The 7,748-nt window shown below is 42.0% G+C and overlaps 1 long non-coding RNA gene across 1 annotated transcript; it reads right to left on the bottom strand.

The window, feature by feature from the left end:
• Positions 1 to 386: 386 nt before the first annotated feature.
• Positions 387 to 1,193, bottom strand: LOC143746355 (uncharacterized). The gene is made up of 3 exons (XR_013206508.1): positions 855 to 1,193; positions 589 to 706; positions 387 to 465 (listed from the first exon to the last, which is right to left on the bottom strand). It is a non-coding gene; the product is annotated as an uncharacterized LOC143746355 (long non-coding RNA).
• Between the last annotated feature and the right edge of the window lie 6,555 nt (positions 1,194 to 7,748).

Genomic DNA, 7,748 nt, shown 5'->3' with positions numbered 1-7,748 from the left:
ATCAGTAGTTTTATTTAATTTCAGTTTCAGATTGGTGAATTTTGCCTAAAGATGACAAGTTTGCAGGGATGTTTAAGTACCATAAACAAAACATCATACTATGACACATTACCTTAATTGATTCTGACATCATAGATTGCCTGGTTTTCATAAGTCCATTTGGGAATTTTAACCGAAGAGGCACACCATCAGAAGGCTCTGGGAACAATACCATCCTCTGTCGTCTTTCGTCAATTACCTTCAACAAATCAATTATTATATTTGACAGCTTTAAGAATTAAAGTTTAAGACTTTAAATTTTGCTGTCTCATCTCCTAATGTAGGAAATTTAGTTTATAATGCGTTCTTTTAAATTAATTTATTTAAATGTACTATGTAAAAACATACCTTTTCTCTGTCTGCCAATAATGATGCGTTAAATTCACGATCCTGTTTCTCGCACATAGCCCTACATTCCTCAATGGTCTAAAAATAAAAATAAATTTAGTTTAGAAAGGAATACCGGTACTTCATTTTTAAAGTAACTCATGTTATCCAAAATTACCTTGTCAACTGCTTATTAATTATAAATACATTTATTTTAGTTACCTCAGTGATGCATGCGTGTTGTCTTGTTTCTTCAATTTGTTCAGAAGATGCAACGTCGTATCTGTTTACTGTTACATATTTTAGTGCCTTTTTTGTCTCCCACTGTTTTGTAATGTATCTTAAAATGCATAAATAAATCATAAAAAAAAAAAGGATGCAATGTCATCAGATCCCAATTCCTTAAGAAACATTGTCAATATTGAACCGTTCATAGGAACAAATCCTATGTTAGAGACTACAGTACCAACACAACTTGCTTGAAATACCTGATATACCTCAGCCAAAGGTATGATATACAGTCTACTTTTACCAATGGCTACCTTCAGCTCCCTGACAGAGGCAACTAGAATTTTTTGGAGTTTCTTGCATCTGTCTGCCCTGGCCAACTCAAAGCCTACCAACTTTAGGCTTACTTGTGGGTAACTCTGGCAAATGTATTGATTAAATTCAGATAGACTGCATTTAGATTAACTTTGGAGAACTGATTTTGCTGCGTTTCATGAAGCGGCCTCCCTATTGAAAAAAAGAACATTCATGAAAAAGACTGCACTTCCTGAGGCTAAACCAAACCACTAGCCAACCCTCTTGAATTTATAAATACTGGCAGTTTAGGAATAAGTCTCAGGCAACATTAAATTTGTAATTTAAAAGTCACATTATTAAAAGTAATTTAAAAGCTACAGCTCAAATATTATACATAAATACGTAAACTGACTGCTCCAGACATATACTATATTGCTAAAAAAAACATACAACAAGCGAGTAGTAATAATTAAAGTTACCTAATCCATTTTGTGATTATAGTGGAGCACGGTAGTCTGGAGATGTCAGGTCCTGGAAGCAGAAAAATACTCACATGCCATGTCGGCCTCACCCTTCTTCCAGCAGGCTGACCTACAAAACATAAAAAGTAACCACAAGCAAATATTTCATTACACCACCATGAATAATTTTAATAAAGCACACACAACCATACAGTATCTTGAATTCAAAATTAAACTTAAGTAGCAACTGGACCACCTACACCCTGGACATCCAAGTTATCTGGACATATCATAAACTGCAAAACTTCTGTCATCCCTCGTTTCATTCAATTCACATGCACCTGTCATCATCAACCTTGAATCTGCAAATGTAACGAGTATGTAACCTCAAATGTATCCTCACTCCTCTGATGAGTTCTCTAATTGAATTAAAGAGCTCTGCAATTTCAGTGAGATAGTGAGATTTCTACATTTTCATGTCAATCTGTGTTCATTTTGACCACGAACCATGCGCTGTTACTTCATATTATTCATAATTCAGCACAGCAGGGAAATCGAGGACTGACTGACAAGATATGCCTATGCCTGGCGAATGCAAATGTAAATTCTCAAAAAAACAATGCTCCAAAGCTCATGTTTATCGCCATCACAAAAGACCACATGCTCATTTTGATGATTCGACGGACACGTTTGTTTGCAACAATACAGACTGCCAACAACAATTTACAGACATGAACAATGTCCTTTCTCATCTCAGGTCATTTAGCACATTTAGCCAAGGGAGTGTGTTGTCCTTCTGAAAAAATTTCAGTTAAAGATCAAGTTTCACTGCCCATGTTTCACGAAAGCACAGGACTTCTACATTTGCACAATTACGGATTATGGATACTTTATCTGAGCAACCTTCTTCAGCAGTTTTTGATGTTACTGAGGATGAGGTTGATGAAAGTGAATTCACAGACTCACTGACGAAATGTAACGCAAAGTCATTGTACATGAAAAATCTTTGCCTGTTTTATATGCAGCTACAAGCCAAATATCTGGTGCCATCGTCAACCATTCAGATGATTGTGGAGGAATTCAATGGTTTAAATTATATCTGTCACCAGTACACAGAAGATGTTCAGGGAAATACCCAAGTCAAAAACGGCCTTTTCACAATGTGATATTGAATCTGTGGTGCAGATTTTGCAAGGCCAATGTAGCCGGTTGATTGATTGCAGCGGTGTTATTCACACTTTCTGGACCAATCAGGACGAAACTGCATGCTATATGGGCAGAGGGTGGGCCCTCGTGACACTTTACGTTTTTGTCATCAGAGGCACTTCCGCTGTGGGCCCTCTCGCGTTCGTGGTGAAGTCGCGGTTATCGGACAGATAATATAGCGTAGCTAACTTTTTAATTTCCTAGAAGCCTCGTTAGTGTTGCAATGGGCATTACAGTGTGCGTCTGTGCGATGTCTTTTGCAGTGTTTCTCCTGTCACAAACCCGATCTTTCCTGTAACGGAACCGGGTTGCGTTGTGCTGCTGGTAGGTTGAATCTGTTTCCTCTTTAAACATCTTCGTGACTGAGTGTAAAGTAATGGGCCGTTTTATTGTAGGCTTCGTGTAGCTGTACTAACGACACGATTAGTATATAGATGTGAAGCTCCCTGACGGGTATGTATGTATGCCAGTCGGCATTGTGTGTATATTTAATTAGGCACCGTTATTGAATGTGATTTATGTACGTCAGGACTGTGAAGCGCTTGCACCGGTTTCGAGATGGTTCTCACTGCGGAACATGAAATCCACGGGGAGAAGTCGGATCCAGATCCAACTCCTCCCACCTTACATACATCTAAACCTAGCCAACTTCGCCCCCTGATCCCTAAACACACCCCTAATCCCTAAACCCAACCCTAATCCTACCCATCTCCACCCCTTGGATCTTGATCCGACTCCTCACCGTGGATCTCATGTACTGCATTGAGGGGCTACTGCCGGTTTCTGCGCGAGTCTCTCCCTTCCCGCCACGCTGCTGTTTTGTCTCTACGGATTGTTGTTTGTCTCAACTGATTTCTGTTCAACGACAGACTGTTATTGGGGGAAAGCTATATGAGCTCCGGGTTCTGGACGCCTTGATGCTTTACAGTGCGGGATTAGTCGCGCAATTGGGCGTTTGACCAGTCTGTATTTCAGTGACTGTGACAGACTATAACTTTGCCTTTTTCTGGCCCGTCTTGTGTTTATTAGTGTGTGATTCTTTTTTTTTTTTTGATTATGATTAAGTGATTTTTGATTTGTTTATATTTCTTTGGTTTAAGTGTGTATAAAGAAGATTCCCTTTTTGTTTGTTTTCATTGATTTTATGGGTTATTGTTCGATTTCCTGTCTTCATTAACTGAATGTTCTTCTTTTAGTGCTGAGTGCCGGAAGTGGGGCGTCGGTGTCCTCGGTGGTGGTGTCTCCTCCCGTGTGCTGTTTTCCCTTTTTTTTTTTGGTGTATTTTGAGTTTGGGTTATTTTTGTGTGTACCTGTGATTAGGGAGTCCTTAACCACTGAGATCCCACACCTTTTGACCCGGTTTCCTCCACTGGTAAGGCCTCCGCACTCCCTTTTTTTTCTTTTTTTTCTTTATTTTCTTCATTTTAGTGTGAATGTTACTCTATATTTTATGTTTATTTTAATATAAATAAAATGATTGTTGTTTTACTGGAACTACGTCTCTGGCTTCGTGCATGAACCGAACTTGTGTGCTTCCTGTAAATTTGGAGGGTTAATTATTGAACTAGTCTAATTCTATTTCCCTGCGTGAAACTCCCTGGGTGGCGTAGTCGGTGTTTTCATCAAAATTTAAGACGTTGAACAGGTTAAAAGGTGTTCCACGCCCCCAAGGGTGAGGCAGAAGAAGAGGGAAAAAAGTCCCACTCGCCACACCAAGATTTACATTCAGCTTTTAATTCATTACTTTCCACAAAATACCAAAGACAGTATTATCAGAAAAAAAAATTCGTACGTGCATCCACAAAGTATGTGTCTTGGTCGTGATGAGAACTGAAACCAACGTTATGCACAGTATATTCCATTGAAGAACACTTAAAAAACAATGTTAATAAACCCAGTGGTGTGGGAGCAGTGTGCCAAACATCAGCATACACTCTTCTGTGTTCTCTGACATCTGTGTTTGCTCTGTATTCAAATGCAATGACTTGTTTAAGCAGCCTGAGATTACAATCCAATTTATCTTGTGCGAGGATGCCTTTGAGATTGTGAATCCCCTTGGGTCAGCTAAAAAGACACAAATGATTGGAGTGTATTTTACACTTGGCAACTTTGAGCCATTTTACAGATCATGCATTGATCATGCTTGTTTAAAGATTCATCACACCTGATATATGGTCTTGTTAGGCTTACAATGTTTTTGTTATTTTAGGGGCGCATTACTATGACACTGTGCGCATTTGCGCACGAGGAACAGCAGCGTAACTTCACTGATTATTAAAATCTCCTCACAGCTGACAGGATCGATCGGGATCAATATTAACTAATGTCCTGTGTTCTTTACACATCCAAAAGGTCTCACACACAGTCCAAGTTCATTGAGAGAAACTGGAGTAAAGCAGCTGAGTAGTTAATATGAGACACTAACTGTCAAAAAGATTGATTGACAGGTGGGCGTGGCTATCCTTTGATCTTCCCTGCCACTTCCGGTTCCTCCCCTTCCTGTCCCGCCCCTTCCTGTTACCTTTGACCTAGTTCCGCCCCTTCCGGTTAAACTTTCTGTCAAAACGATGGATGTGTGATTTCCATTACACGAGAGTAGATGTTAAAACTTCATGCTGATTTGTACTCGGCTTTCGCCAAGATAAGCACCAACTAAGACGTAGCTTTACAGTAACCTATGCTTCTCCATCCATTTACGCTTCTTTCCATCTGGTGACGTGAATCTCCTTCTGTCTGGTGTTAATAGCTGTGTATTTGCGCGTCAGCACACACAACGGCTGCAACAACAGTGCGGTCCCCCCATAACAACCCTCTGGATTGAGCGGAGTAGGGAACATCTCTAGGGTCTTCAAGTGGGCACCTTCCGTCCTCAGTGTTTCGTCGACTAGCCCACGACACCTCAAGAGGGCTCGACAGTGACTCTGGCGTCCCAGAGTCACCCCCCTCCGTCCCCCACTCAACTCAGCCCAGCTTACTGACCTCTACTTCCCTCTTGCTGCTGAGACCTAACCACAATCTCACAATCTCTCCGCAACCCAACCATACGCGCCAACCCGTTTGACTAAGGCTGTCGAGCCCCACTGGTGCGTTAATGTGCAGTTTCAGTGGCAACGGTTCCGTATGGCATACCACCTACCGCAAAACACAATATCTGCTCAACCACCCGTCATTCACGCAATATACACAGGAACGTAATGACTGTAAATACTATACAACCTATACAAATAAACCAACAGACTCTTCAAGAATTCTACGAAACCGTAGCATGGCGGCCTGTACACAGCCAGCTAGAATCTTTCCGTCTCAACCACAGCCAGTTGCTGCTCCTTTCTGCTGCTTCAGATAAGTTCTTTACTGTGCGATGCAACTCCTGACCACTGTATCCGACGTCTCTGAGGAACCGGGTTGTAGAGTGTGCCACAAAACCTCGACAACCCACTTCCACTGGATAAACCTGGACTCTCCATTCTCGCTGTTCTGCTTCAGTGGCCAGATGAGCATACCGCAATTTCTTCCTCTCATATGCCTCATCTACAGCATCCTCCCATGGCACTGTTAACTCTATCAGTTGAACAATGCGTGCTGATCCAGACCACAAAACAATATCTGGTCGTAGGTTAGTGGTGGCAATCTCAGGTGGAAAAATAAGCCGTTGATCAAGATCAGCCAGCATCTTCCAATCCAGTCCCTAGCATCTTCCAGTTGTCCTGGGCGAGAATTGGTGTTAGCACCTTTTCTTGGTGGTTGCTCGCCTGGGAGGAGGAATATTGTCTTCTTCGTGTAATGTTTTGCTAGAACAGGCGGCAACTTATTGGTCATAATACGCTTGCCTTCCAAAGCTAAAGCCAAACATCGCAATACTTGGTCATGGCGCCAAGTAAACCAAGCTTGGCTAAGAGCCACCTTACATCCTGTCAAAATGTGCCTTAATGTGGCAGGTGATGAACACAAAGGACAAGAGGGATACTCTCCTACCCAGAGGTTTAGGTTCTGCGGTGATGGGAGAACATCATATGTTGACCTAATAAGGAAACTGATCCTACTCTCTTCCATTGACCAAACGTCTTGCCAGCCCATTTTGCGTTGTTCCACACTCTCCCATCTCATCCACTCTCCCTGCTTGGCCTGGGAAATGGCCTTTATACATCTCATCCTCTCCTCCTGCTTTCGCACCTCGTTGACTACCAGCTTCCTCCTTTGAGCTGGGCCTGCCTTGTGCCATTTAGGAAGAGCTAAACTGAGCCCAAAACCCCCTCTTCCATGCTGTACCTGTCCCACGATATCCCCAATTTGATGGTCAGCCTTTGCCTCTACTACAGATTTCTTTTCTGACCACTTTCTACCAGTTTTTACCACAGGTGCTGCCTCCCTTACACATTTGTCGCGTGACTCTGCTAAAGTCATTTCCAGTCTGACCTTATTACACTTAAACTCCTCGGTTAAAGCAGAGACTGGCAGCTGCAATACTCCTTTACTATAAAGTCCCACTCCGCTGAGGCAGCGTGGAACTCCCAACCATTTCCTGATGTATGAACTTATTAACGCTTCCAGCTTATCCACTGTTGTCAAAGAAACCTCGTACACAGTCAGTGGCCACAGCAACCTTGGCAGTAGACCAAACTGAAAGCACCAGAGTTTTAGTTTGCCTGGTAGAGCACAGCTGTTTATGCTCTTCAACCCTTCCACTGCTTGTCGTCTAACTTCTCCCACTTGAACTGTGTCCTTTAGATCCCCATCGTACCATCTCCCTAGACTCTTCACTGGCTTCTGAGAAACTGTTGGTATTGCCTCACCATTAATGAAGAATATTTTATCTACTACCTTGCCTTTAACTATTGAGATGCTCCTTGATTTAGAGGGCTTAAATTGCATTCGTGCCTATTCAATATTATCTGTTAACTTCCCCAATAACCGATTAGTGCAGGCTATCGTTGTTGTCATGGTGGTCATGTCATCCATGTATGCTCTGATTGGTGGTAGTCGCATCCAAGAAGCCAAGCGCTCTCCTCCTACTACCCATTTTGATGCCCTAATGATTACTTCCATTGCCATGGCAAAAGCCAGTGGAGAAATGGTGCATCCTGCCATTATTTCAACCTCTAAGCATTGCCATGTAGTGCTGAATTCTGGAGTTGAGAAACTAAATTGCAAATCTCCAAAATAGGCTTTCACTAAATTTGTTATCGACAT

This window comes from Siphateles boraxobius, unplaced genomic scaffold (genome assembly GCF_051911475.1).
Source record: "Siphateles boraxobius isolate OS27281-9 unplaced genomic scaffold, OSU_SipBor_1 22, whole genome shotgun sequence".
In the NCBI taxonomy this organism is placed as follows: Eukaryota; Metazoa; Chordata; class Actinopteri; order Cypriniformes; family Leuciscidae; genus Siphateles; species Siphateles boraxobius.
The sequence above is the reverse complement of the archived record's forward strand: the minus strand, read 5'-3'. Positions and strand labels throughout refer to the sequence as shown.